Genomic DNA, 27,518 nt, shown 5'->3' with positions numbered 1-27,518 from the left:
TGAGAAGGGATTCACTCAGTTAGCTACCCTACAGAGACACCAGCGAGTTCGCCCGGCGGAGAAGCCATTCACCTGTTCAGAATGTGGGAAGAGATTTACTCAGTCATCCCACCTACAGAGTCATCAGCGAGTTCACACTGGGGAGAAGCCGTTCACCTGCTCAGTCTGTGAGAAGGGATTCACTCAGTTAGCTACCCTACAGAGACACCAGCGAGTTCACACTGGGGAGAAGCTGTTCACCTGCTCAGTCTGTGAGAAGGGATTCACTCAGTTAGCTACCCTACAGAGTCACCAGCGAGTTCACACTGGGGAGAAGCCGTTCACCTGTTCAGAATGTGGGAAGAGATTTAATCAGTCATCTAACCTACTGGTACACCAGCGAGTTCACACTGGGGAGAAGCCGTTCACCTGCTCAGAGTGTGGGAAAGGATTTACACAGTCATCTGCCCTACTGGTACATCAGCGAGTTCACACTGGGGAGAAGCCGTTCACCTGTTCAGTCTGTGAGAAGGGATTCACTCAGTTAGCTACCCTACTGAAACACCAGCGAGTTCACACTGGGGAGAAGCCGTTCACCTGCTCAGTCTGTGGGAAGGGATTCTCTGACTCTTCCACCCTTCTGATTCATCAGCGAGTTCACACTGGGGAGAGGCCGTTCAGCTGCTCCAAATGTGGGAAGGGATTCACTCAGTCATCCCACCTACGGAGTCACCAGCGAGTTCACTCCGAGGCGAAGCCATTCACCTGCTCAATTTGTGGAAAGGGATTCACTCAGTCATCTACCCTGCTGGTACATCAGCAAGTTCACACTGGGGAGAAGCCGTTCACCTGCTCAGTCTGAGGGAAGGGATTCACTAATTTATCCAGCCTTCAGAGACATCAGCGAGTTCACACTAGAGAAAGGCCATTCACCTGCTGAGAATGTGGGAAAGGATTCACTCAGTCATCCCACCTACTGGCACACCATCAGTTCACAATGGGGAGTGGCCATTGTTATGAATCTCTAGGTTTTGTTTGCTGTGGAGAGAGAGAGAGAGATTAAGAAGGCAAATGTGTCTGACTTGCAGCTTGTTTACATCGCGTGCAGCTTGTTTAGTTTTAACCGAGGACACAGACACTCAGAGACAGATAGAGACAAAGGAGGAAAAATGGAAGAATTGAAACCAGGGAACTAGTGGCCAAGGGTCACTGTTTGGAACCTTCCTTCGCCCACAAGGGTGGACAAATTATCGATTCACCATACATCGAATGTGTGGTTGTCACCTCATTTGATCCATAGCAGAGGATCTGATTTGGGGTATCCTGTGGAGACCACTTATGTGTTAACCCTTGCCTGGCTGTGGTGTGGTAGTTCACTTGAAGATGATACCCCTTATGACAAGTCACTTCGGGTGATAATTAGTATGTGGATTTGGAAGGATGACAGATAAAATCTACAGCGACTGTTGGTCTCGTTTTACCACCATGGAACCTGTGGAATATGACATAATGGCCTTCTCTCAACATTTACCCTGGATTACAAATATCTCTCTCTCATCACTTATTCTGTAGTTGAACTGAACTTTCATACTTTACCATCTCAAGACTCCAAGCCTTGTTTCCCCCGAGCTCAATAGTTTGGGAGTTTTATTTCTACAGATTTATACACATAACACTCATGAGGAAATCTGTAGATGCTGGAAATTCAAACAACACACACAAAATGCTTGTGGAACCCAGCAAGCGAGGCAGTATCTATAAGGAGAAGAAATGTCGATGTTTCAGGCTGAGACCCTTCGTCAGGATTAACTGAAAGGAAAGATACAAAGAGATTTGAAAGTAGTGGGGGGAGGGTGAAATGCGAAATGATAGGAGACAGGAGTTGGTGGGATGAAGCTAAGAACTGGAAAGGTGATTGGCGAACGTGATACAGAGCTGGAGATGGGAAAGAATCATTGGACAGGAGGCCTCAGGAGAAAGTAAGGTGCGGGGGAAGCACCAGAGAGACATGGAAAACAGGCAAACAATTAAATATGTCAGTGATGGGGTAAGAAGTGGAAGAGGGGCATTAACGGAAGTTAGAGAAGTCAATGTTCATCCCATCAGGTTGGAGGCTACCCAGCTGGTATATAAGGTGTTATTCCTCCAACCTGTGTTTGGATTAATTTTGACAGTAGAGGAGGCCATGGATAGACATATCAGAATGGGAATGGGATGTGGAAATAAAATGTATGGCCACTGGGAGTAGTCTGTTGCTGCTGGTTCTTTTTTAAAGCGTTATGGTTTGTAACAAAATGGGGCCTGCGTCTGGGATATGAACAAATTTAAGGATTGATTTAATATCGATTTCATTGGATAAATCCCTTTTGATTTATTTGTGTGTGGAAAATCTGCAGCAATGGATGTTGATAGATATCTGGAAGTGTGAACCTCTCAGGCATTAGAAGACACCAGAAGGATTGAGTTATTGAGTATTGCTAAAGTGTTAATATTTGCTAAGGTGAAATTGACAATGAGGAGGGCACAGATGCAGAGGATAATAGCTGAACATTATGTATCTGAGGGGGTGTTTAAAGTGGAGGAGTTGGAGGTGTTTCCTGAATGTAAACCTAGTGAGCTTGAGCTCCAGTACAAGTGAGAAAAATTAAAGATGGAGGCAGAGGCAATTTCAGGCTGGAGAGACAGAAAAGCAGTAAGAAAATACTCTTACTAAGTGTAATTAAGGGGAAGGCTGAGCAAGCCTATTCTGCTTTGACAGCGCTGAAGCAGCTTATTATTTATTTATTTATGCTTCCCCAATCATCGCCACTGGGCTATAAATGTGCAGGAGCTGTGTGTGGTTCAGTGCTTTGCTCAAGGACACACAAGCTGCCTTGGCTGAGGCTCAAACTCATGACTTTCAGATTGCTAGTTCAACACCTTAACCACATGGTCACGCACCACATATTATGACATAGTGAAACAGGAGAAGGATATTGAATTGTCTAAGGTGTGGGAAACAAGTAAGGAAGTTATGGAACCTATGACAATTAAAGAGGTGGAGGTACCGGCGCTTTTAAGAAATTTAAAAGTGGATAGATCTCCGGGTCCTGACAGGATATTCCCCAGGACCTAGAGGGAAGTTTGTGTAGAAATAGCAGGAGCTCTGACGGAGATCTTTAATATGTCATTAGAAACGGGGATTGTGCCGGAGGATTGGCGTATTGCTCATGTGGTTCCATTGTTTAAAAAGGGTTCTAGAAGGAAGCCTAGCAATTATAGACCTGTCAGTTTGACATCAGTGGTGGGTAAATTAATGGAAAGTATTCTTAGAGATAGTATTTATAATTATCTGGATAGACGGGATCTGATTAGAAGTAGCCAGCATGGATTTGTGCGTGGAAGGTCATGTTTGACAAACCTTATTGAATTTTTTGAAGAAGTTACGAGGGTAAGGCAGTGGATGTAGTCTATATGGACTTCAGCAAAGCCTTTGACAAAGTTCCACATGGAAGGTTAGTTAAGAATGTTCAGTCGTTAGGTATTAATGCTGGAGTAATAAAATGGATTCAACAGTGGCTAGATGGGAGATGCCAGAGAGTAGTGGTGGATAATTGTTTATCGGGATGGAGGCCGGTGACTAGCGGGGTGCCTCAGGGATCTGTTTTGGGCCCAATGTTGTTTGTGATATACATAAATGATCTGGATGATGGGGTGGTAAATTGGATTAGTAAGTATGCCGATGATACTAAGGTAGGAGGTGTTGTGGATAATGAGGTGGATTTTCAAAGCTTGCAGGGAAATTTATGCCGGTTAGAAGAATGGGCTGAACGTTGGCAGATGGAGTTTAATGCTGAGAAGTGAGAGATTCTACATTTTGGCAGGAATAATCCAAATAGAACATACAGAGTAAATGGTAGGACATTGAGGAATGCAGAGGAACAGGGAGATCTAGGAATAACTGTGCATAGTTCCCTGAAAGTGGAGTCTCATGTAGATAGGGTGGTGAAGAGGGCTTTTGGAACGCGGGCCTTTATAAATCAAAGCATTGAGTACAGAAGTTGGGATGTAATGTTAAAATTGTACAAGGCATTGGTAAGGCCAAATTTGGAATATTGTGTACAGTTCTGGTCACCGAATTATAGGAAAGATATCAATAAATTAGAGAGAGTGCAGAGACGATTTACTAGGATGTTACCTGGGTTTCAGCAATTAAGTTACAGAGAAAGGTTGAACAAGTTAGGTCTCTATTCATTGGAGCGTAGAAGGTTGAGGGGGGATTTGATCGAGGTATTTAAAATTTTGAGAGGGATAGATAGAGTTGACGTGAACAGGCTGTTTCCATTGAGAGTAGGGGAGATTCAAACTAGAGGACATGATTTGAGAGTTAGGGGGCAGAAGTTTAAGGGAAACACCAGGGGGTATTTCTTTACTCAAAGAGTGATAGCTGTGTGGAATGAGCTTCCTGTAGGAGTAGTAGAGGCCAGTTCAGTTGTGTCATTTAAGGTAAAATTGGATAGGTATATGGACAGGAAAGGAGTGGAGGGTTATGGGCTGAGTGCGGGTAGGTGGGACTAGGTGAGATTAAGGGTTCGGCACGGACTAGGAGGGCCAAGATGGCCTGTTTCCGTGCTGTGATTGTTATATGGTTTATATGGTTAACAGCGGAAGGAATTATTTCTGAAGTTTAAAGATTTATTTCCCTTTGTTCCCAAGCAAACCACGGTCGTAGTACATGACGTAGATGTTGGTCAAGCTAAACTGATTAAACAACACCCAAATTGCATGAACGTAGAAAAGTGTAAATTGGCTGACCAGGGAATTGAGTATATGCTGGAGAATGGTATTATTAGGCCTTCAAAATGAGATTGGAGTCACCCTGCATTATTGTGCCCATACCTGATGGTAGTGTTAGATTTTGCACTGATTATAGAAAGGTAAATACAGTAACAAAAACAGATGCCTATCCTATCCCTAGAGTGGATGATTGCATCGATAAGGCTGGAAAAGCTAATTTCTTACAACGATTGATCTGTTGAAAGGGTATTGGTGTGTTCCATTGATGGACAGAGGTAGAGAAATTTCTGCATTTGTGACACCATCTGGGTTGTATGAATACAATGTTTTGCCTTTTGGAAGGAAAAATGCTCCAGGAACATCCCAGAGAATGACTGATTTTGTAATTCGAGGGTTAGAACACACAGATACCTATATTGATGACTTAGTTACAGGGAGTGGCACTTGGGAAGAGCATATCTCTGCAGTAGAAAAGCTATTTGACAGGCTTTCCTAGGACAACCTTACAGTTAACTTGGCTAAGAGTGAATTTGGCCATGCCAGTATGACCTATCTTGGCTTTGTTGTCGGTCAAAGCAAGTTGGCTCCTGTTCGGGCAAAAGTCCAGACAATTTCTCCAGTTCCTATTCTGACTGCTGAGAAGGCTCTTAGAAGGTTTCTGGGAATGGATAGATATTATCGTAAGAACTCTGCTGCGATTGCTCTTCCTCTGACCAATCTCCTGAAGAAGCGTGAAAAGTTTGTTTGGACCGACCCTTGTCAGAAGGCATTTGATTGATTGTTATCAGTATTTGAGATGAGGCCAATCAATGTACTGTTGTCAGCAAAATTGAATTAGCAGATTGGAGCTGTGGGTGGCAACACAAGTCATGGGTGCACAAAGAGTAAAGGAGGGGTCCAAAGTGACAACCCTGTGGGGTATGTGTGCTGAGGGTCAGAGAGACAAAGGAGATGGAGCCCACTCTTACTACCTGCTGGCGATCTGACAGGAAGTCCAGGATCCAGCTACACAAGGCAGGGTGAAGGCCGAGGTCTCTGAGCTTCTTGTCGATACTTCGCGCCTTCGTATGGGTACTGCTCTGCCCATGACTGCAAGGAACGGCAGAGAACTTTGGAGAGCAGAGAACATCAGAGAAACAAGCCTCCACTCCATGGACTCTTCCTACACTTCCACTCTCTCGGAAAAGCAGGCCATGTACTCAAATAACCTCATAACCTGGACATTCTTGCTGCAAGCCCGCTCCCCCATCGGGGAAGAGATACAAAACCCTTAAAGTGCGTAACACCAAGCTGAAGTATGGCTTCCTGTCTGTGGTTATAAGCCAAATGAATGATAAAATGGACTGAACCTCACAATGTAACTGGACGTGACCCTGCACCATTTGTCTATCTGCACTGCACTTTCTCTGCAGCCATAATGCTTTGTTACAGTGATTATTTTGTTGTATATCAGCTCAATGTACTGTTGGAATGTATCTATCTGTGTGGATGGTACGTCAGGCAAGATTTTCACTGTAGCTCAGTACATGATGATAATAAACAAATTTCCCATTTTAATTGTGTGGAAATATTAAACAGACTGAGCTTCTGCTCTGAAAGCTCAGAAGGAAACTGAACTGTTGTCATTTCTGAGGAATGCAAATATATGGAAAATGCTTCAATCTCACATCACGATCTGTGGTCCCTGGGATCAGGGTGGTGGGTCTCCCATCAGAATCCGGTTTAATAGCACCGGCATGTGTCATGAAATTCGTTGTCCCTGCGGCAGCAGTAGAAAATAATTCAGAACAATAGATTTTAACAATTGTGATTTAAAATATGAATATACATATATATAGTACAAAAATGGAAAAAATGCAATAAGCTATTTTAATTGTGTGGAGCAATTTGACTGACTGGGTGTTGCTTTGGAAATTCTGAAGTGAAGCTGAACTAAACTTTACACATTTATGAGAAGCGCAGATAAATACAAAAGGCTAAATTCTCACATAAACGGGTCAGACACCCAGAAACATCGGCTGCACTTCAGCACCACAAAACAGTGGAATGAAACAACAGAAAGTGTTGCAGAGAAATAAACATTGTCCACCCACAACGAGAGGACGTGACAGATCCGGATCTCACTGACTTGTCTGAACGGGGAAAGGTGAAGCTACACGTACACATAGAACAGTGACCCGCAGATGCTGCAGATCTGCAGAAATATGTGAACAGGAACCGGGATCAGGTGACGGGTGGAGGGACTCCCTCCTGAACCGGTGACTCTGCTCCTCGCCCGTCACACGCTGCCAAACCCATCCACCGCATTTCCCACATTATTCCATATTTACCCCAGATACATGATTATTTTTCCACACCATATCTTCCCCGATCCTTTTCCCTCCATCTCCAGGTCACAGAGTCACCGGCTCAATTCCCATCCAGGTCCAAAACATAATTCAGACCCAAACAGGAAATGTTCACGTTTCATTTAAATCAGTTCTATGTTTATAAACTCTAATTTCTATTTACATTCCTCCAGAGCCTTGCTGGACAGGAACTCTGAAACATCAAGTGAGAAACAGCAGGAAGAGGCCATTCAGCCCCTCTAACCATCAGCAAGGTGGCGGCTGCTCTCCAATCTCAGCCACACGTTCCTGCCCGATCCTCATTTCCTCCACCCCTTCGGTCTCCACACATGAGTCAGCCTCTGTTTTACGTGGGGACGATCACCGAGTCTTCACCGCCCTCTGTGGTGGGGATTTACAGACATTCACCATCCTCGGAGTGGAGACATTTCCCCTCATCTCAGTCCCGGGTAGTCCACCCCTGTTTCAGAGACTGGGATCCCTGGTTCAACTGGTAATGATGTTGTGCATTTCAGTGTTCACCTCTCAGTCCTCGATTCTCCAAATGAAAGGGATATTACATTTCATTTTTCTTCATATGATGACCCACCATTCCAGGGATCAGTCAGGTGAATCTTCATTGCACTCTCTATAACAAATACTCTCTAACCTCTTTGATGATCCTCTGTGGAATTAATTTCCATCCTCTGCAGCCCCATGTTGCCCCAACCACTCACCTCCCACCCCTGTCACTATTTCCACCTTCCCACCTCCCCCTCACCTGGATCCACCTCTCACTCCCCGGCTCTTGCCCCATCCCCACCCCTCACCTCTTTTCTCTGACTATTTCCCGTCCACTCTCAGTCCAGAGGGAGAGTCTCGGCCCGAAATGTTGACGGTCCATTTCCCTCCACAGATGATGCCCGACCCACTGAGTTCCTCCGGCAGTTTGTTCTTTGGTCTGTATAACCCGTGTTAGTCTGGGGAGCGGGATTTTACACCAAATTCCAGGTACAATCTCAACAAAGCACAAATAATTGTCACTTTGCCCGGACCATTGGCCCCGCTTGCAGGGCAACAGTCTGCCGGTGTTTGCCCCCAATGTGGTGAATCCCTCTGCTCGACACCACCGTGGGCTCAGACATTTCCACAGATGAGCCCCTCCTGTCCCCAACGGGACAAACATCCTGTCCGCCCCCTCCCTCACCATCTTCATCCTGTCAATAAAATCCCTCCCTCCCCGGGGAACCGGCATCGAACCGACGGGCCGAGCGGTCTCCTCCTACCTCTCAGCGATACATCAGACTCCGGCCGCGGGAGACGCTTCACAAACGCCCCAACTGCCCTCGGAGGGAAATGGAAATCAATCAGAAAGCGGACATTTACTTTGAGGTTTTCTCCGCCCTGAGGAGGCGGTCGGCGCTTGAGCGGGAGACGAACACGGCGGGGTAACGCCCACTCGGCCTGTCCGCCTCCGTGACTGGTTGTAACCAGTGATTGACATCGCTTAGCACCAATGGGATAGCGTAGCTCCTGAATCCTCTATTGACAGCGGTGGGGGAGGGGCTGGTCACGTGATTATTAGCCCAGCCGTTAAACCGATAAAGCTCGAGCACAGCAGCGCGTGGGTGACGCAAGACACCGCGCACGTGAGGGCAGATCCCGGTGTGGGGAGCCCATGTGTGACGTCAGGCGCGTGGGAACTGTGTCTGACGTCACCTGTGGGCGAGCGCTGGCATTTAAAAGCACCTTAATGGACTTTTCAGTGGGACAACAACATTAATGACGGGTTTCATCACTGACTCCAGTGTTGTGAGATGTAAAGTCCCCTGTTATGTGTCCGGCTGTGCCGTGTTGTTGGTGGAGTGGGCAGCGTGGTGTTTGTCTCGATTCGGGTCACAACACCAGAATTGCCAGCGGGGTCCACACACAGTGTATTAGTCAACAGAATACACTGTGTGTATTCTCAAGTGAGGAGTCTGTGTGGTGATGCAGCTTCCCTGGAGGTGGACGAAAGAGGACACACCAACAGGTGGAACCAGCTGCGGGAAGACATGATTTTTCAGGTCTGATGACGAACTGAATGTACCATAACCTTCAGACTGAATCAGAAAACCATTCTGAGGGTATTTGAAATGTCAGAAGCAGAGGAGATGTGATCCTATGGCTCCATCAGACCCTCAGTGAGATGGTTCCAGTTATAACGTGCAGGGATGAAAGCACAGTGTTTGGGGTCTGATTTAATCACTGATTCTGACACAGTGAGAGGGTTAGTTTTGCTGTAAGGGAGCAACATTAATGCAAGAAGACACAGGAACTTCATCAGTTGCCAGTTGTTTAGCAGAAGTGACCAATCTCTATGCTACTTTGACAGAAACAGATATTCCCAGAGGTGAGAAAGGGGTGCAGTCTGGTTTATTTCAGGTTGGAGACGGGTGTGGAGTTTTGAAATCAATGCCTTGCGGTGTCCCTATCGTTAATTTAGCATGTGCGGAGTGGCGGATCGCACAGCACGGAAGCAGGCCATTGCCGGCCATACCTGTTCTGACCATCCACTCACTGTCTACACTGGTCCCATTTATCAGCACTTGGTTCACAGCCGACTGTATCTCTGCAGTTTCAATGCTCATCCTCTTCGTAAATGTTGTGAAGGGACCTGCCTCCACCACCACCTCGGGCAGTGAGTTCCAGATTTCAGCTACCCTGGTGACACCGGCTCCTCCGCTGTTGTGCGGGGTAGGGTTGTTTCCTTTGGGGGGGGGGGGGCTCAAAGGCCTGTTTCCGTGCTGTGTGATCCACCACTCCGCTCATGCTAAATTAACGATGGTGGCACCACAAGGAATTGATTTCAAAACTCCACACCCCTCTCCAACCTGAAAGAACCCTTTTGTCCAGAGGGGTGGGGTTTGTAGATTGATGATCGGGATGCCGTTCTTTTTTAAAGCTGGGGTTGGGGTGGGAGTTTGATTTTTCTCTCTGAACGACTTTCATGCTGGAACTCACAAACACAACAGCTCGTTAGTTCCGCTGTATCTGTCAGTTCACCAGCGCTTGAATGTCGCCGATCCTTGAATGTGGAGACGGAGATGCTGGAGAAGACAGCGCCCCACTCGCGACAAGGAGAGCCCGAGCACGTGTCCATGTCCGTGATCTGATTGGATACATCGCCATGACGTTCCGAGCACTGTGACGTCAATCACTGGCTCTCATTTTGGAAGGGATTCAGTCGGCCATCGCAGATTCACCAACAGGTTCGCTCTGGGAAGCGGCCGTTCACCTGCTCCGTGTGTGCGAAGAGACTCATTCAGTTAACCCACCTTGTGATGCTCCGGTGAGTTCACACTAAATACAGGCCACATTTCTGTCCAGAGTGAGCAAAGAGTTTTACTGAATCATCCCAGCTGCTGCAACACCAGCAACTTCACATCAGGGAGGAAGTTCAAATCAGCTCCGTGTTAAATGTTTCACCATCACGGTGACTGAAGGCAGCTGCAGGTTCATGGGGGACTGTTACTGTCAGATTCTGCAGTTCTTGCGGCTGCTCATCGCACCCAGGACTGAACCCTGGTCACTGAGCATTGGAGGAGTCTGTTCTGCTGATGTTAGCCTTAAACTAGACTTGTGTTTAATATTGTGGATCTGTGAAAGATAAATCAGCTCTGTATCAAATACCGTGTCTCAGGTTCTTATCGTCTCTAACACACTCACAATGTACTAGAGTGGCCACTCTGTCCATCTGGTCCCTGCCCATGTTTCTGTTCCATATCAGTATATTAAAATCTACCCCTGCCGTTCCCCTCTCACTCTCCCTGTGATGACAGGTTACAACTAGTCACCGCTCCGTGGGATAGGAGATTTCTCTTGAATTTCAGAGAATCATAGAAATCCACAACACATTACAGACGCTTTGGCCCACAATGTTGCGCCGACCATGTAACTTACACTAGAAACTGCTTTAAAATTACCCTACCGCATAGCCACCTATTTTCCTAAGCTCCGTGTACCTGTCTAAGAGACTCTTAAAATACTCTATTGTATTCGCTTCTCCCACCATCGCTGGCAATGCATTCCACACAAACACCACTCTTTGCTTTAAAACCTTAGCTCTGACATCTCCTCTGTACCTACTTCCAAGCAGCTTAAACCTATTCCCCCTCTTGTTAGCCGTTTCTGCCCTGGGAAAAAGCCTCTGACTATCCACACGACCTATGCCTCTCATCATCTTATACACCTGCATGAATTTCCTGCATGATTTTCTCCGGGCTGAACAAGACGATGAGCTCACTGTGGTTGTGGCGTTGTTCAGGGCTCCGGACGAAGTTGGTTAAACTCCTTCTTCTCCGCTCTTTTCAATGTTTTGTGTCATTTTCACCTATTTTAAAGGACTGTGCCTCAGACATCTGGGTTGTTGCAATTTTTACGTACCAGCAGCAATAGATCACTAACGGAGTCTGGTTTCGATGTTAAAACCACTCTCTTCATTAGTATCTACTCCAAATCTAAAAGATTGAACGAAATAAACAGCAATTAACGGTGTTGTACGTATTCCGAACTATCAAACTTGGGAAACAATGCTTAAACTCCTCAGATGGTAAAGTGGAAAAGTTCAGTAATCTACGGAACAAGCGAGTGAGAGGAGAGATTTGTAAATCCACACGAAGATGTAGAGAGAAGGCAATTACGAAGAATTCCACACACATTCCACGCTGGGTGAACGGAATAACAGTCGCCGAAGATCTTATCCGTCGATTAGTTCCGAAATACACTTAGAAATATCACCAGGTGACAGTCACAAGAATATCTTCTTCGGATGGTTACCACAGAACACCCCGATTCCGGGTAAGGGAAATCCACACATATGGATTATACGAAGTGACAGTCACACATCCGTTGTGCACTGCGTGCCGATGATCAACCCAATCTTTTGGGCATAGCAGTGACGAGCTGAAGTCTCTCTCACTCTTCCTCTCTTTGTCTCCCTCTATCTCTCTCCCCTCCCTCTCCTCCCCCCTCTGTCTCTCTGTCTCTGCTGCAGCGCCTGTCTGACGTCACAGACCCGCCTCACTCAGGCACTCAAAGCGACACTCACAGTAAACGAATCTGCGGTCTCGTAACACAATGCACCTCTAAAGTCTGACAGCAGACTGGCGAGTGAAACTTCGATGGTGCAGAGTCAGAAACCAAAGAGTTGCCAGCCTGAGTCAGGCTTTGCGGCTCCAGAGAGAGAATGGGTCTGGAGTTTACGAGGAGTAGGAGAGGGAAGAATCAGACCAACAGGATATGGCTACAAAAGGAAAATCAGAAAAAATTGGAAACTGGTTGACCGAAAAAAAAGATTGTTAGTATCTGCAAAATACTGGTGGAAATCAAAAGATTAGGCAGCAATTGTGGAGAGGAATAAATAAACAACTTTTAGACCGATCCTCTTCAGCATGCCTAGACTGTGGACTCCGCTGCTTAGTTGCTACCTGAACTGCAGAGCTCCTCCAGCATTTTGTGTGTGTGCGCATCTCTGTATGTCCAGCCACTTCAGAATCTCTTGTGTTTTATATCCACATTTTACTTTGGCATTAAATACACGTTGATATTGAGTATATTGTTCATGTGAGCCGCTTCCTGCGTTAAAAAAGCTGCAGACTTTTTCTATATACCCGAAAAAAAAAGATATGGACATTGAACCGGTACTTCAAGAACTGTTTAATGGCACCGGTTTTACCCAAAAGGCCCTGCGCGAATAAATCTTATCAGGCGCTGAAGCACTGATGAACTGCGCAGGCGTCAGGCTGATGATATCCCCGAGTATCACGCATGCGCGCAGCACACGAGGCCTGGAAAATGTCGGTTGAAGGTAAGAGTGATTTTCCGTGTTTTTATTTTAAACACCGACTTCGGGTTAATTCCTCTGAATTTCGGACACCGTGACCAGCTACCCCGGGACAGTCCTGTTCTCTTCCCTCTCTCTCAGCCCCACGATCCGTACACGGGCCCCGGGGAGCTTCCGGCTGATGAGGGAATGGGAACCGATGGATCTCTCAGACAGAGCTGAGCTCCAGCTATCGAAATGCAAGGATTAGGAACTCGGAGAAAGGGAACAAAATCTTTTACATCACCCATCTGTGGACACTCTCTGGAGGTCCAAGATTCGTATGTTACACGACCGCTGGACTAAGTGTGTAAATGTAGGAGTGGACTATGTTGAAAAATAGATGTGCTAGATTTTCTAAAATTGACTCCTTCTACCTTAGGCCACAACCTTATCTGTCATTCCTTATTTATTTATTTATTTATTTATCTATCTATCTATTTATTTATATATATATATATATGTATATGGAAAAGCAGTATAACATTAGATGATCATCACCATAAGATGAAAGTTGAAACCTTAGCCTTTGCTTTAAATCAGTACTTAGTCTTTCCTGTGATTAGAAAATCGGAATCTTGGTTAAATTACTGGACATAAAGTATGGTGAGGTACATTGCTAGCATTGTAGATTAGCAAAGATTCTACTTTGGATTGGACTTCCAGAGCACAGTTACTGGATATCCACAGGACAGTACTGTCAAAGACTAAGATGGTACTTTCAAATAGCATTGGAAAGGAAATGAGCGGGAATTTTTGCAGTGATACAGGGCAAGAGAAGGATTGGAATTGAGAGGATAGTTCTGATTGATGATCTCCATTCATGCCAACAATAATTTTATAATAATTATTCTGTGATTCTGTGTGAAGCTTTCCCTGGTCATTTGCCAGCTCTTCTTGTGATTCTGCTCCTAAATGTGAAAACTTGGGGAAGTGAGTTTAAAATTATGCCATTGAACTGGTTGTAAGAATGGATCACACCTATTGGTCCTCATTTGCTTTATTCAGATCCTTGTCAATAGCATAAATAACTGAATAAACATTTCATTAGAACGGGGTGGATTAAACTGAATATATAGGATCTTTAAATTATACCCCTTCCCACTTGTTATTTTCACTGGAAAAGAGATGTTGAAATTCTAAGTAATCATGACTAAAGTGTAATATGGTTTTAGAAAAAAAGCTCAAGGTCAAATAAGCGTGAAACATCTGTCGAGCATTTTATAGGAAGGGTCATTAAAGACATTCATCATTCATGCTGATTTTTCCTCCCAGCACTGCCGCAAATACACAAACCACCCCACCTCCCTTCAGATCTACTCCATGCTGTGCCTCATGAAACAGCCAAGATTAGCAGTTCACCATCTGTGGGAAAAATTGAGTACAAATACCTAATAAGATTGGGATGTGTACATTTTTCTATACACACGAAAAGAATGAGGTACAGACATTGAACCGGTGCTTGCACAAATGTTTAATGGCACCGTGATTACCCATAGGGCCATTCATTAAGAATTTCGCCGGCGCTGAAGCGATGATGAAATGCGCAGCCGTCAGGCTGAGGAAGTCCCTGAGTTTCACGCATGCGCGCAGTACACAGAAGGCTTTGAAAATGTCGGATGCAGGTAAGAGTGATTCTCCGTGTTTTTATCTTAAACACAGACTTCGGGTTAATTCCTTTGAATTTCGGACACCGTGGCCAGCAATCCCGGCACAGTCCTGCTCTCTTCCCTCTCTCTCAGCCCCACGATCCGTACACGGGCCCCGGGGAGCTCCCGGCTGATGAGGGAATGGGAACTGATGGATCTCTCAGACAGAGCTGAGCTCCAGCTATCGAAACGCAAGGATTAGGAACTCGGAGAAAGGGAACAAAACCCATCTGTGGACACTTTCTGGAGGTGCAAGATCCGTACGCTCCACGACCGCTGGACTAAGTGTGTAAATGTAGGAGTGGACTATGTTGAAAAATAGATGTGCTGGATTTTCTAAAATTGTCTCCTTCTACCTTAGGCCACAAACTTATCTATCACCCCTTTTATTTATATATAGCAGTATAACATTAGATGATCATCACCATAAGATGAAAGTTTAAATCTTAGCCTTTGTTTTAAATTAGTACTTAGTCTTTCCTGTGATTAGAAAATAGGGATAAAGTATGGTGAGGTACATTGCTAGCATTGTAGATTAGCAAAGATTCTACTTTGGATTGGACTTCCAGAGCACAGTTACTGGATATCCACAGGACAGTACTGTCGAAGACTAAGATGGTACTTTCAAATAGAATTGGAAAGGAAATGAGAGTGAATTTTTGCAGTGATGCAGGGCAAGAGAAAAGGATTGGTGTTGAAAGGATAGTTCTGGTTGATGATCTCCTTTCATGCCAACAATAATTTTATAATAATTATTCTGTGATTCTGTGTGAAGCTTTCCCTGGTCATTTGCCACCTCTTCTTGTGATTCTGCTCCTAAATGTGAAAACTTGGAGAAGTGAGTTTAAAATTATGCCATTGAACTGGTTGTAAGAATGGATCACACCTATTGGTCCTCATTTGCTTTATTCAGAGCCTTGTCAATAGCATAAATAACTGAATAAACATTTCATTAGAACGGGGTGGATTAAACTGAATATATAGGATCTTTAAGTTATACCCCTTCCCACTTATTATTTTCACTGGAAAAGAGATTTTGAAATTCTAAGTAATCATGACTAAAGTGTAATATGGTTTTAGAAAAAAAGCTCAAGGTCAAATAAGCGTGAAACATCTGGCGAGCATTTTATAGGAAGGGACATTAAAGACATTCATCATTCATGCTGATTTTTCCTCCCAGCACTGCTGCAAATACACAAACCACTCCACCTCCCTTCAAATCTACTCCATGCTGTGCCTGATGAACCAGCCAAGATTAGCAGTTCACCATCTGTGGGAAAAATTGAGTACAAATACCTAATAAGGTTGGGATGTGTACATTTGTCTCCCAATTTATGATGTAGGAGCATTGATATTATGCTGCTTTATGCGTAAAATATACAATCCTCTTTGTTCAATTCTTTATTAGCTAGTGAACTTGCAAGTTTGCTTCATGGAGTTAAGCAATTTAATTTTAAACAACAGCATGAATTGATAAATGTTACCAATTTTAAATAGCAAAAAGTTTATACTATTTTTTTCCTGGGAAAAAATAGAAGGGGGAAAAAGAAGACTTTTGGTCTGAAGTTTGAATAGTGTTATGATGTGACTGCATTTTTCGAAAGAAAAGAACAAAAATTGTAGTTATCCAAATGCAGAAAGGTTAATCCTACATTAAATGTGAATTACGATTAAGAGATCCAAGATAATGTTAATTTAATAAAATAATTTAAATCCAATTAATGCTTTAAATCTACACTATACGTTCAAGAATGCATTTTAGGTAGCTCAACACCTCATGCAGGTCAGTCAGGTATCTCTGCTCCCTTTAAACTTGCACGTTTCTGTTTCCCAGATGCCTTTGAAACTTACTTTGACCTTATTTTCTGAGCTTCTTTTAAACTTGCAGGTTATGTGGAACATATCATTCTATAATGTGATGTCTAAAAACAGTGATTTGGAATTGAGGTATGATGTATTAATATGAGAACATCTAATAATACAGAAAATCTGCTGGTCCGACACCCAAGACCCAACCATGGCAGGTTCACTAAGTTTTACTGTGGTTCGTCACATGTTTGGAGGGCTGTCGCCTGAAAGTAATGATCATTAATCACCATCAATGTTACATAGTTCACACTGAAAATAAAAGCACAGGGGAGAAATCGGCCTCTGCCGCACCTTTTTTTCAGAGTGCTCAGTGGCTCATTTGAAATTAGGTCCAGAATTTACCTGCACTTCTGATGGGAAATCTGTTGGATGTGTTTCTGACAAACATACACCCAAAAAATGTAATGAGTCAATGCACCAAGTGGATTGAACGCCAGCACTTTTGAACATTGTGTTTCAGCCTATTCTGTTTCAATCTTTATGAAATGTGAAATAATATGAAAGGTCTAGATCAAAGGTGGGCAAACTTTTTGACTTGTGGGCCACAAAGGGTTCTAAAATTTGACAGGGGGGCCAGACCAGGAGCAGATGGACGGAGTGTTTTGGTAATACACCTCATAAGAGAAAATAAAATATCATGGGATATGTAGAAGACATGTGCTTTAATTTCAATTGAAAATGAACAAATGCATTACAACAAAATATCTGTCTTTGAAGTCCCATGGTATTTAGCTATTTATTGAAATGACTTTTAAAACATTGAAAATTAAATTAATAAAATACAGCTTTTTTAAATAGTAACAGTTATTATTTTAAAGCACTGAAAATTCTGTTATCCTTCAAGATATTATCATCATCACTCTCCTCCTGACTGTCTTTATTTCAAAACCGGTAGGAGATGCAGGTCTACTTGTCCTGCTCCTTCTTATTCAATTGTCCACTGTGCCAAAACTCAACAACGACCAGCACAAAGACAGAACAATGCCAGCGTGCCAGTATGCGGAGCGCGTTATTTGATCTGGAGCGCATTTTTTATTTTGAGAACGTACGTGCACCTGCGTACTACTCGTGTCCATCACTTAACAGGAATGACATGTAACATGTAAGGCTTATTGAAAAAAATATTTTCAAATGCATTTTTTACATAACACAACGAAGAAACTTATTTTTAATTTCAGTGGGAACAGTGTTGTTGGTCTCCTTTTTTAGTTAGCGCATCAAAGTCTGGATTTAGTTTTGTTGTGGCGATTCTCAGGATGGATCTGAGGTGTTGGTCAGCTAACTTGGATCTGTGGCTGGCTTTGTTGATGTTCATGACGCTGAACGCCTGTTCACACAAATAGGTCGAGCCGAACAAAGAGTAAAGCGCAAATGTGGAGTAATACGCTGCACCTCAACAAAGGTCAATGTATATAGAGTGCGTCATCTATTGGGAAAACGCTAGAATTGCGGGGAAAAGACGTTAACAAGGTTTATTAATATAATTTCATCAAGTTCTGCGGGCCGGATTAAAAAGCTTAACGGGCCGCATATGGCCCGCGGGCCGTAGTTTGCCCATGCCTGGTCTAGAACTTGATAGAGGGCTAAAAGATTACGAGAGGCATAGACAGGGTGGATAGTCAGTACCCGTTTCCCAGGGCACCAACAGCAAACACCAGAGGGCATATGTATAAAATTAAGGGAGGAAAGTTTAGGGGAGACATCAGGGGTAAGTTTTTTTTTCACAGATGGTTGTGAGTGACTGGAATGACTTGCCAGGGATGGTGGTGGAGGCTAAAACATTAGGGGTATTTAACATCCTCTTGGACAGGCACATGGATGAAAGAAAAATGGAGGGTTACGGGGTAGTGTGGGTTTAGTTCTTTTTTTTAAGGTTTATATGGGTTGGCACAACATGGAGGGCTGAAGGGCTTGTACTCTGCTGTAGTGTTCTATTCTGTGGCTCTAAAATCTTTTACATCACCAGTTGAGAAAATCATCTTTGTTCTACCTCCAATCACAAAGAGGAAATCTGCAGATGCTGGAAATCCAAGCTACACACACAAATTGCTGGAGGAATTCAGCATTAGTACTCTTTTCCATAGATACTGCCTGGCCTGCTGAGTTCCTCCAGCATTTTGTGTGTGTTGCTTGTTCTACCTCCTCTCGGTCTGCATTTTTCTACCAGTGAGAACATGCTTCCACCAATTCTGTCTGGCTAAATAATGATATCAAACACCTTTGCCCTGGCCAACGAGTAGCTTTCACATCACAAATGTGCCAGACTCCAGGGAGACAGACTACTGCCCTTAAAGGCAGTATTCCTTGGCATTACCATCACTGAGTTCACCACTGTCAGTCACCTGGGTGAGACTTCAGGGGAAATACTTATGTACAATACTGTGTGTGTTGTGGTGATGCAAGAGTTGCTGGGGAATTTTCAAGTGGGAAGAAGTGGAGTGATATTTGGAAATCTGAAATTGAAAGCATCATTTAGCAAGAAAATCACAAATAGGTGGTTTGCAAAAGCTGTGGCGAGTAAATCCTTCATTAACCTGTTACTTAGGTTGTGTGAGAGTGCAGATGAACTCAATCAAGACTCAACCAGAGGAGATTAAAGTTCTTACTGACAGTGATTTGCTCGCTGTTGAAATGAATACCTCTCTATATAAAATTCAGTTTGCACATGTTGTTGTCACTGGGTAAAAATTGTACAGTACAAGGTTTTGCACACACTGGTCATTACAAATTAGAGGGGATATTGGTGGGAAGGCGGGGAGACCTCCAGTGTCCCTGACGCCCTCACGTAGAAGGTGTATATCCAGCTGCACTTTAAGGAGTTAGAGCTGGAACTGGATGAATTCCGCATCATCCAAGCGTCAGAGGGTGTGATAGGTATGACGTGCAGAGAGGTGAGTTACACCCAAGGTGCAGGACACAGGAAACTGGGTGAGAGTCAGGAAGGGGAGTGAGGTTAAATAGCCATCGCCGAGTACTCTTGTTGCTATCCCACACAACAACAGGTGGACACTTTAGAAACTGTTGGGGGGAATTACCTGGCAGAGGAAAGTCAAAGGGGTGATAGGGGATTTGTTAGTTAGTGGAACAGAACTAGAAAGGGACGAATATCCTAGTGGCAAGGCTTGCTGGTGCTCCCCTGTGGGGTGGGTGGTTAAACTAAAGTTGCAGGGAGGATTGGAGCCAGAATGACAGAACAGATAGTGGAGAGGTTGAATTGAATCGAATTAACTTTATTACTTACATTCTTCATACACGAGTTGTGAAATCTTTATGTTATGTCACTGTCTAAGTGTGCAATGTTAATTTTAGTTTATAATAAATAGTATGTACAACAGGACAGTCAGGATAAATAAAAGTACAATTGTATCAGCATGAATTAATCAATCAGAGGGCCTGGTGGAAGAAGCTGTCCCTGGGCCTGTTGGTCCTGGCTTTCAGGCTGTGGTACCGTTTCCCAGATGGTAGCAGCTGGAACAGTTTGTGGTTGGGGTGACTCTGGTCCCCAAAGATCCTTTTTACACAGTGGCCCTTTTTACACACCTGTTTTTGTCAATGTCCTGAATAGTGAGAAGTTCACATCTACATATGCGCTGGGCTGTCCGCACCACTCTCTGCAGAGTCCTGCAACTGAGTGAAGTACAGCACCCATACCAGGCAGTGATGCCGCCCGTCAGGATGCTCTCAATTGTGCCCCTGTAGAAAGTTGTTAGTATTTGGGGCCCCGTCCCACACTTCCTGAACCGCCTGCGGTGAAAGTGGTGCTGTTGTGCCTTTTTCACCACACAGCCAGTATGTACAGACCCGGTGAGATCCTCGGTGTTGTGTGTGCCAGGGAACTTAAAGCTGTTCACCCTCTCAACCCCAGATCCTGGGTCAGCCTATCTCCATTTCTCCTGTAGTCTGCAGCCAGCTCCTTTGTTTCAGTGACATTGAGGGCAAGGTTCTGTTTTTGACACCAAACAGATGTCATTCAGACCTCAGGACATGAGATTACGATATTGTAGCCATTACTTGGACTTGCTTGCGCCCAACAGTCTGAGGGATTTCAAGGAACAAATCTGTAGAGAGATTGCGGACTATGCCAAGAAACAAAGGTTGTTAAAGTGAGTGATTTTAACTTTCCGTTTATTGACTGGAATCCTAGGCTGTAAAAGGACTAGATGGGGTAGAGCTTATTAAATCTACCTTAATCAGTATGTAAAATTCCCGATGTAGAAGTGTGCAATAAGCTATTGGGAAGTGATCTAGGGCGAGTGACAGAAATTAGTGTATGGGAACACTTTGTATCTACTGATCATGAGATTCCAAGTAAATACAGAAAAGCAGAGGCCTGGACCTCTCTTGAGATTCTAAATTGGAGAAATCCAATTTTTATGATACTTACAAGGATTTGACAAGTGTGGATTGGGACAGGATGTTTTTTAGCAAAGGAGAACTTGGTAAGTGGGAGTTCTTCAGAAGTGAAATTTTAAGGGTGTAGAGTTTGTATGTGTCTGACAAAATAAAAGTTGAATGGTAACTAGTGCAGGGAATCTTGGTTTTCAAGAGATATTGAGGCCCTGGATATCTCGTTCCTCTAAATGCCGCGGACTGTTGGTGCAACCAAAATTCATTAATGACAGTCATTTCATAATTCCACTCCCGAACTCATCTGACTTTCCTTTAGTTGTCTTCTGTTGGATTCTAAAAGCTTCCTAATGGTCCTTTGCTCTTTTGTTTGCCCTCTCCTCTGATTTTATGTTGGTTTTGGATTCTCATTTAACCCACGGTTGTGCCCTGCTGCCTTTCCAATGCTTCCACGTCTTTGGGATGTATCGATTACTCAGCTCTCGAATTGCTCCCAGAAACTCCAGCCATTGCTGCTCCATTGCCACTCCTACCTTTTCCCTTCCAAACAAGTTTGGCCAGCTTCTCTGTCACAGAAACATGGAGAAGTTCAGTACAGAAACAGGCTATTTGGCCCATCTAGTCAATGCCAAAAACATTTAAGCTCTCTAATGCAACTACCTGCACCGGGATCATCACCCTCCATACCCCTACCATCCAGGTACCTGTCAAACTTCTCTTAATGGTGAAATCGAGCTCATATTCTCCACTAGTGCTGACATCTCATTCTGCACTCTCACGACCATTTCAGCACAGAACTTTTCCAAATGTTCCCATTAAATTTTCACCTTCCCCACTTACCCATGACCTCTGGTTGTCGTCCCACCTAACCTCAGTGGAAAAAGCTGCTTGCATTTACCCTATCTATACCCTCATAATTTTGTTTACTTCCAACAAATCCTCAGAGCAATGTAAAATTTCCTTGTTTATGTTTAGAGCCTTTTTTAGGTGTATAAGATGATGAGGGGCAGTGAGTGTGTGGATAGCCAGAGGATTTTTCCCCAGCATTAAGATGGCTAACAGGATGGGGCATAGTTTTAAGGTGCTTGGAAATATATGCGGAGGGGATGTCAGGGGTAGGTTTTTTACACAGAGAGTGTTGGATGTGTCGAATGCAATGCCAGCAGCGGTTGTCGAGGCGGATACAACAGGGACTTTTAACACTCTCTTAGATAGTTACATGGAGCTCAGAAACATAGGGGACTATGCACTAGGGAAACTCCAGGCAGCTTCTAGAGTAAGTTACATAGTCGGCACAGCACTGTGGGCCAAAGGGTCTGTAATGTGCTATAGATTTCTATGATTCTATGAAATTCAAGGGAAATCTCCAAACCCACGGAGTGGTGACTAGTAGTGAATAGTGGGGAAGTTACTGGAACTTATGTGCAAGAACCGGAAATATAAGTATTTGGATAGATGTGGACTGATTAAGTATAGGCAGCACGGCTTTGTGCATGGTAGGTCATGTCTAACCAATCTCATGGAGCTACTCGAGGAAGTTATCAGGAAAGTGGATGAAGACAAGGCAGTGGATGTCGTCTACATGGACTTTAGCAAGGCGCTTGTCTCATATGGGAGGTTGGTCAAGAAGTTTCAGTCACTCAGCATTCAAGATGAGATAGTAAATTGGATGAGACACTGTCTTTGGCAGAAGCCAGAGTGTGGTAGCAGATGGTTGCCTCTCTGACTGGAGGCCTGTGACTAGTGGTTGCCACAGGGATCAGTGCTAGATCTGTTGTGGTTTGTCATCTATATCAGTAATCTGGATGATAGTGTGGTTAACTGGATTAGCAGATTTATGACCACCAAGACTGGTGGTGTAGTGGACAGCGAGGAAGACTATCATGGCTTGCAGTGCAATCTGGACCCCCTGGGAAAATGGTTTGAGAAATGGAAAATGGAATTTAATTCAGACCAGTGTGAGCTGATGCACTTTGGTTTGACATACCACGGGAGGTCTTTCACAGTGACTGGTCGGGCACGGAGGAGTGTTGTAGAAGAAAGGGACCTGGGAATACAAGTCCTTAATTCACTGAAAGTGGTATCACAGTTAGATAGTGACGGAAAGAAAGATTTTAGCCCATTGGCTTTCGTGAACCAAATCCTGACAATAGATGGATATTATGTTGACTTGTAAAAGAGGCCTAATTTGGAGTATTGTGTGATGTTTTGGTCACCTACTGACAGGAAAGATTTAAAAGAGATTCAAAGATTTCAGAGAAAATTCACAAGGCTGTTGTCAAGTTTGGAGGACTTGGGTTATAAGGAAAGATTGAACAGGTCAGGACTTTATTCTTTGGAATGTAGAAGATTGAGGTGAGATTTGATTGTGGTAGAGGGGCATAGATAGTGTAAATGCAAGCTGGCTTTCTCCACTGAGATTGGGTAGGACTTCAACCAGTGGCCAGGGGTTAAGGGTGAAAGGTGAAATGTTAAGGGGAACATGAGGGGAAACTTCTGCACACAAATGGTCATCTAGGTTTGGAATGAGCAGCCAGCACAAGTGGTGCACGCGAGCTCGATTTCAACATTTAGGAAGTTCGTGTAGGTACCTGGATTGTAGGAGTGTGGGAGGGGCAATTTCAATAGTTCAGCACAAGACTAGATGGCCCAAAGGACCTGTTTCTGTGTTGTACTTTTCTACAAGAACTTGAAGTATTACAAAAATTCACTCTAACCCCTTTTACCAGCTGTGCGGACCAACCAGTCATCTCAGCAGGAATTTTTTTATATGGTGTTAAAGCTGTAGCACTTTAAGTTAATAATACATAAAAGAATTCCCAGATGCACATCCACAAAGACAATTTGCGTGAGACTGTTTCAGTTACTGTGGGGCCAGGCACCCATGCAGCTCAGCAGGAACAGGGAATAATACCAATGGAGAGAGTCAAACTGAGCCAGGTCACAGATTGGAGACGGCAGAAATGCCCCATTCTTATAGAGACAGGAAGAGCTTCAGGGAATTGATAGTCATTCCAGATACCAGCACTCTGCCCAGTCAGAAGATGATTTCTCTGTCCAACTTGGGTTGAACCTCACTGTAACCGTGTGATACCAAGTCAAACCATGGCAACTCAAGTAATCTCATCTGAAATGTTATCCTAAACCCATTGATGGATTTTGTAAATCTTTTCACAGGTTAAAAACGAGAAGGAATTTTTCGCCGGGGATCTCAAACAGAAAACGCCAGTTTTGCTGTCTCTGTCTGGATATTTAAGAAGTGGAGCGAGGGATTCAATCGACTATCCTTCCTGCTCAGACTGTGGAGAGGGATTCAATTGATCATTTGACCAAATAGCAAGCCAGTCATCTTATACAGGAGAAAGGCTGTTCACCTGCTCAGACAGTGGGAATAGATTCACTCAGTTATCACAATTGAAGGTACATCAGCAAGTTCACACTGGGCAAGGCCATTCATCTGTTGTGTGTGTGAGAAAGGATTCAGTTGGACCTGTGGACACTCCAGTCAGTTCACACCACACCTGGTAGAGGCTGATGATCTGCTGAATTTCTGGGAAAGGATTCACTCAGTCATTTGACCTAATGGCTCACCAGCGAGTTCACACTGTGGAGAAGCCATTCACCTGTTCAGTCTGTGGGAAGGGATTCACTCAGTCATCCAACCTACGGAGTCCCCAGCGAGTTCACACTGGGGAGAGGCCGTTCACCTGTTCAGAATGTGAGAAGAGATTCACTCAGTCATCCAACCTACGGAGTCCCCAGCGAGTTCACACTGGAGAGAGGCGCTTCACCTGCTCAGTCTGTGGGAAGAGATTCACTCGGTCATCCAACCTACTGGTACATCAGCGAGTTCACACTGGGGAGAAGCCATTCACCTGCTCAGAATGTGGGAAAGGATTCAGTGAGTTATCCAACCTACTGGTACATCAGCGAGTTCACTCTGGGGAGAAGCCATTCACCTGCTCAGTCTGTGCGAAGGGATTCAGTCGGTCATCCAGCCTACAGAGTCATCAGCGAGTTCACACTGGGGAGAAGCCATTCACATGCTCAGAATGTGGGAAAGGATTCAGTGAGTTATCCAACCTACTGGTACATCAGCGAGTTCACACTGGGGAGAAGCCATTCACCTGCTCAGAATGTGGGAAAGGATTCAGTGCTTTATCCAGCCAACTGAGACATCAGCGAGTTCACACTGGGGAGAAGCCATTCACATGCTCAGAATGTGGGAAAGGATTCAGTGAGTTATCCAGCCTACAGAGACATCAGCGAGTTCACACTGGGGAGAAGCCGTTCACCTGCTCAGAATGTGGGAAAGGATTCCGTGAGTTATCCACCCTACAGAGACATCAGCGACTTCACACTGGGCAGAAACTGTTCACCTGTTCAGAATGCGGGAAGAGATTCACTCAGTCATCCCACCTACAGAGTCATCTGCCAGTTCACACTGGGGAGAGGCCATTCACCTGCTCAGACTGTGGGAAAGGATTCACTCTGATATCCCGCCTACAGAGACATCAGCGAGTTCACACGGGGGAGAAGCCGTTCAACTGCTCAGTCTGTGGGAAGGGATTCACTCAGTCATCCCACCTACGGAGTCACCAGCGTGTTCACACTGGGGAGAAGCCATTCACCTGCTCAGTCTGTGGGAAGAGATTCACTGTGTCATCCCACCTACAGAGTCATCAGCGAATTCACACTGGGGTGAAGCCGTTCACCTGTTCAGAATGTGGGAAGGGATTCACTCAGTCATCCAACCTACGGAGTCATCAGCGAGTTCACACTGGAGAGAGGCCATTCACCTGCTCAGAATGTGGGAAGAGATTCACTCATTCATCCGCCCTACAGAGTCACCAGCGAGCTCACACTGAGGAGAAGCCGTTCACCTGCTCAGAATGTGGGAAGAGATTCACTCATTCATCCGCTCTACAGAGACACCAGCGAGCTCACACTGGGGAGAAGCCGTTCACCTGCTCAGAATGTGGGAAGGGATTCACTCAGTCATCCTACCTACAGAGACATGAGAGTGCTCACACCGGTGAAAAGCCATTCAATTGCACAGAATGTGGGAAACGGTTCACTCTGTCATCCAACCTTCTGAAACACCAGCGAGTTCACACTGGGGAGAAGCCGTTCCTCTGCTCAGAATGTGGGAAGAGATTCACTCGCTCATCCGACCTGCAGACTCATCAGCGAGTTCACACTGGAGAGAAGCCATTCCCCTGCTCAGAATGTGGGAAGAGGTTCAGTCACTCACGCTCCCTGCAGAGACACCAGTCAGTTCACACTGGGGAGAAGCCGTTCATCTGCTTAGTCTGTGGGAAGAGATTCAATAACTCATCCAGATTGCTGGAACATCAGCGAGTTCACACTGGAGAGAGGCCGTTCACCTGCTCAGAATGTGGGAAGAGATTCACTCACTCTTCCACACTACAGAGACATCAGCGAGTTCACACTGGAGAGGAGCCATTTACCTGCTGAGAATGTGGGATAGGATTCACTCAGTCATTCCAACTACTGGCACACCAGTCAGTTGTTATGAATCCCTAGGTTTTGTTTGCTGTGGACTGTCATTTTAAGAGAGAGAGATTAGGAAGGTGAATCAGTCTGACTTGCAGCTTGTTTACATCACTCACAGCTTGTTTAGTTTTAACTGAGGACACAGACTCTCAGAGTCAGACGGAGATGAAGGAGGAAAAATGGAAAGATCGATACAAGGGAAATAGGTGCCAAGGGTCACTGTTTGGAATTTTCCTATGCCCGCAAGTATGGGTTAATTATCGATTCATCATACATCGAATGTGTGGTTGTCACCTCGTTTGATCCATAGGAGTGGATCTGATTTGGGGTATCATGTGAAGACCACCGATGTGTTAACCCTTGCCTGGGTGTGGTGTGGTAATTCACTTGAAGACGATACGCCTTGTGACAAGTCACTTTGGGTGATAATTAGTATGTGGATTTGGAAGGATGACAGATAATATCTACAGTGACTGTTCTCTTGTTTTACCACCATGGAACCTGTGGAATTCGACATAATTGCCTTCTCTCGACATTTACCCTGGATTACATATATCTCTCTCATCACCTATTCTGTGGTTGAACTGAACTTTCATACTTTACCATCTCAAGACTCCAAGCCTTGTCCCCCCCAAGCTCAATAGTTTTGGATTTATATTTACACACATATATACACATAACACTGTTAACTTTTGTTTATCTTGCTTAAGTTACTATATTATAAGTCGATTCTAATAAAGATAGTTTTAAGATCAAAAACAGACTCCTGGTGTAGTCTCCACGAGGAAACCTGCAGATGCTTGGAAGTCAAACATACACAAAATGCTGGTGGAGCACAGCAGGCCAGGGAGCATCTTTAAGGAGAAGCACTGTCAACGTTTCAGGCCGAGACCCTTTGTCAGGCAGTCTCAGGCAGTCCTGATGAAGGGTCTCGGCCTGAAACGTCGACTATGCTTCTCCTTATAGATGCTGCCTGGCCTGCTGTGTTCCACCAGTATTTTGTGTGTGTTGTTCCAGGTGTAGTCTATTGGTGCTGATTCGTTTCTAAAGCTTTACGATTCATAACAAAATTGGGGCCTGCATCTGGGATATGAACAGCTATGGGGGCGTAGTCATTAATTATCGATTTCATTGGGGAAGTCCCTTTTGATATATTTGTGTGTAGAAAATCAGCAGCGGATGCTGATTATT

The 27,518-nt window shown here is 44.6% G+C and overlaps 1 pseudogene; it reads left to right on the top strand.

The window, feature by feature from the left end:
* The window catches only part of LOC132387346 (zinc finger protein 208-like), a 220,438-nt pseudogene extending 193,329 nt beyond the window's left edge, over positions 1 to 27,109 (top strand).
* Positions 27,110 to 27,518: the final 409 nt, after the last annotated feature.

Source organism: Hypanus sabinus, unplaced genomic scaffold (genome assembly GCF_030144855.1).
Source record: "Hypanus sabinus isolate sHypSab1 unplaced genomic scaffold, sHypSab1.hap1 scaffold_176, whole genome shotgun sequence".
NCBI classification, from domain to species: domain Eukaryota; kingdom Metazoa; phylum Chordata; class Chondrichthyes; order Myliobatiformes; family Dasyatidae; genus Hypanus; species Hypanus sabinus.
This window is presented reverse-complemented; position numbering and strand designations above follow the sequence as displayed.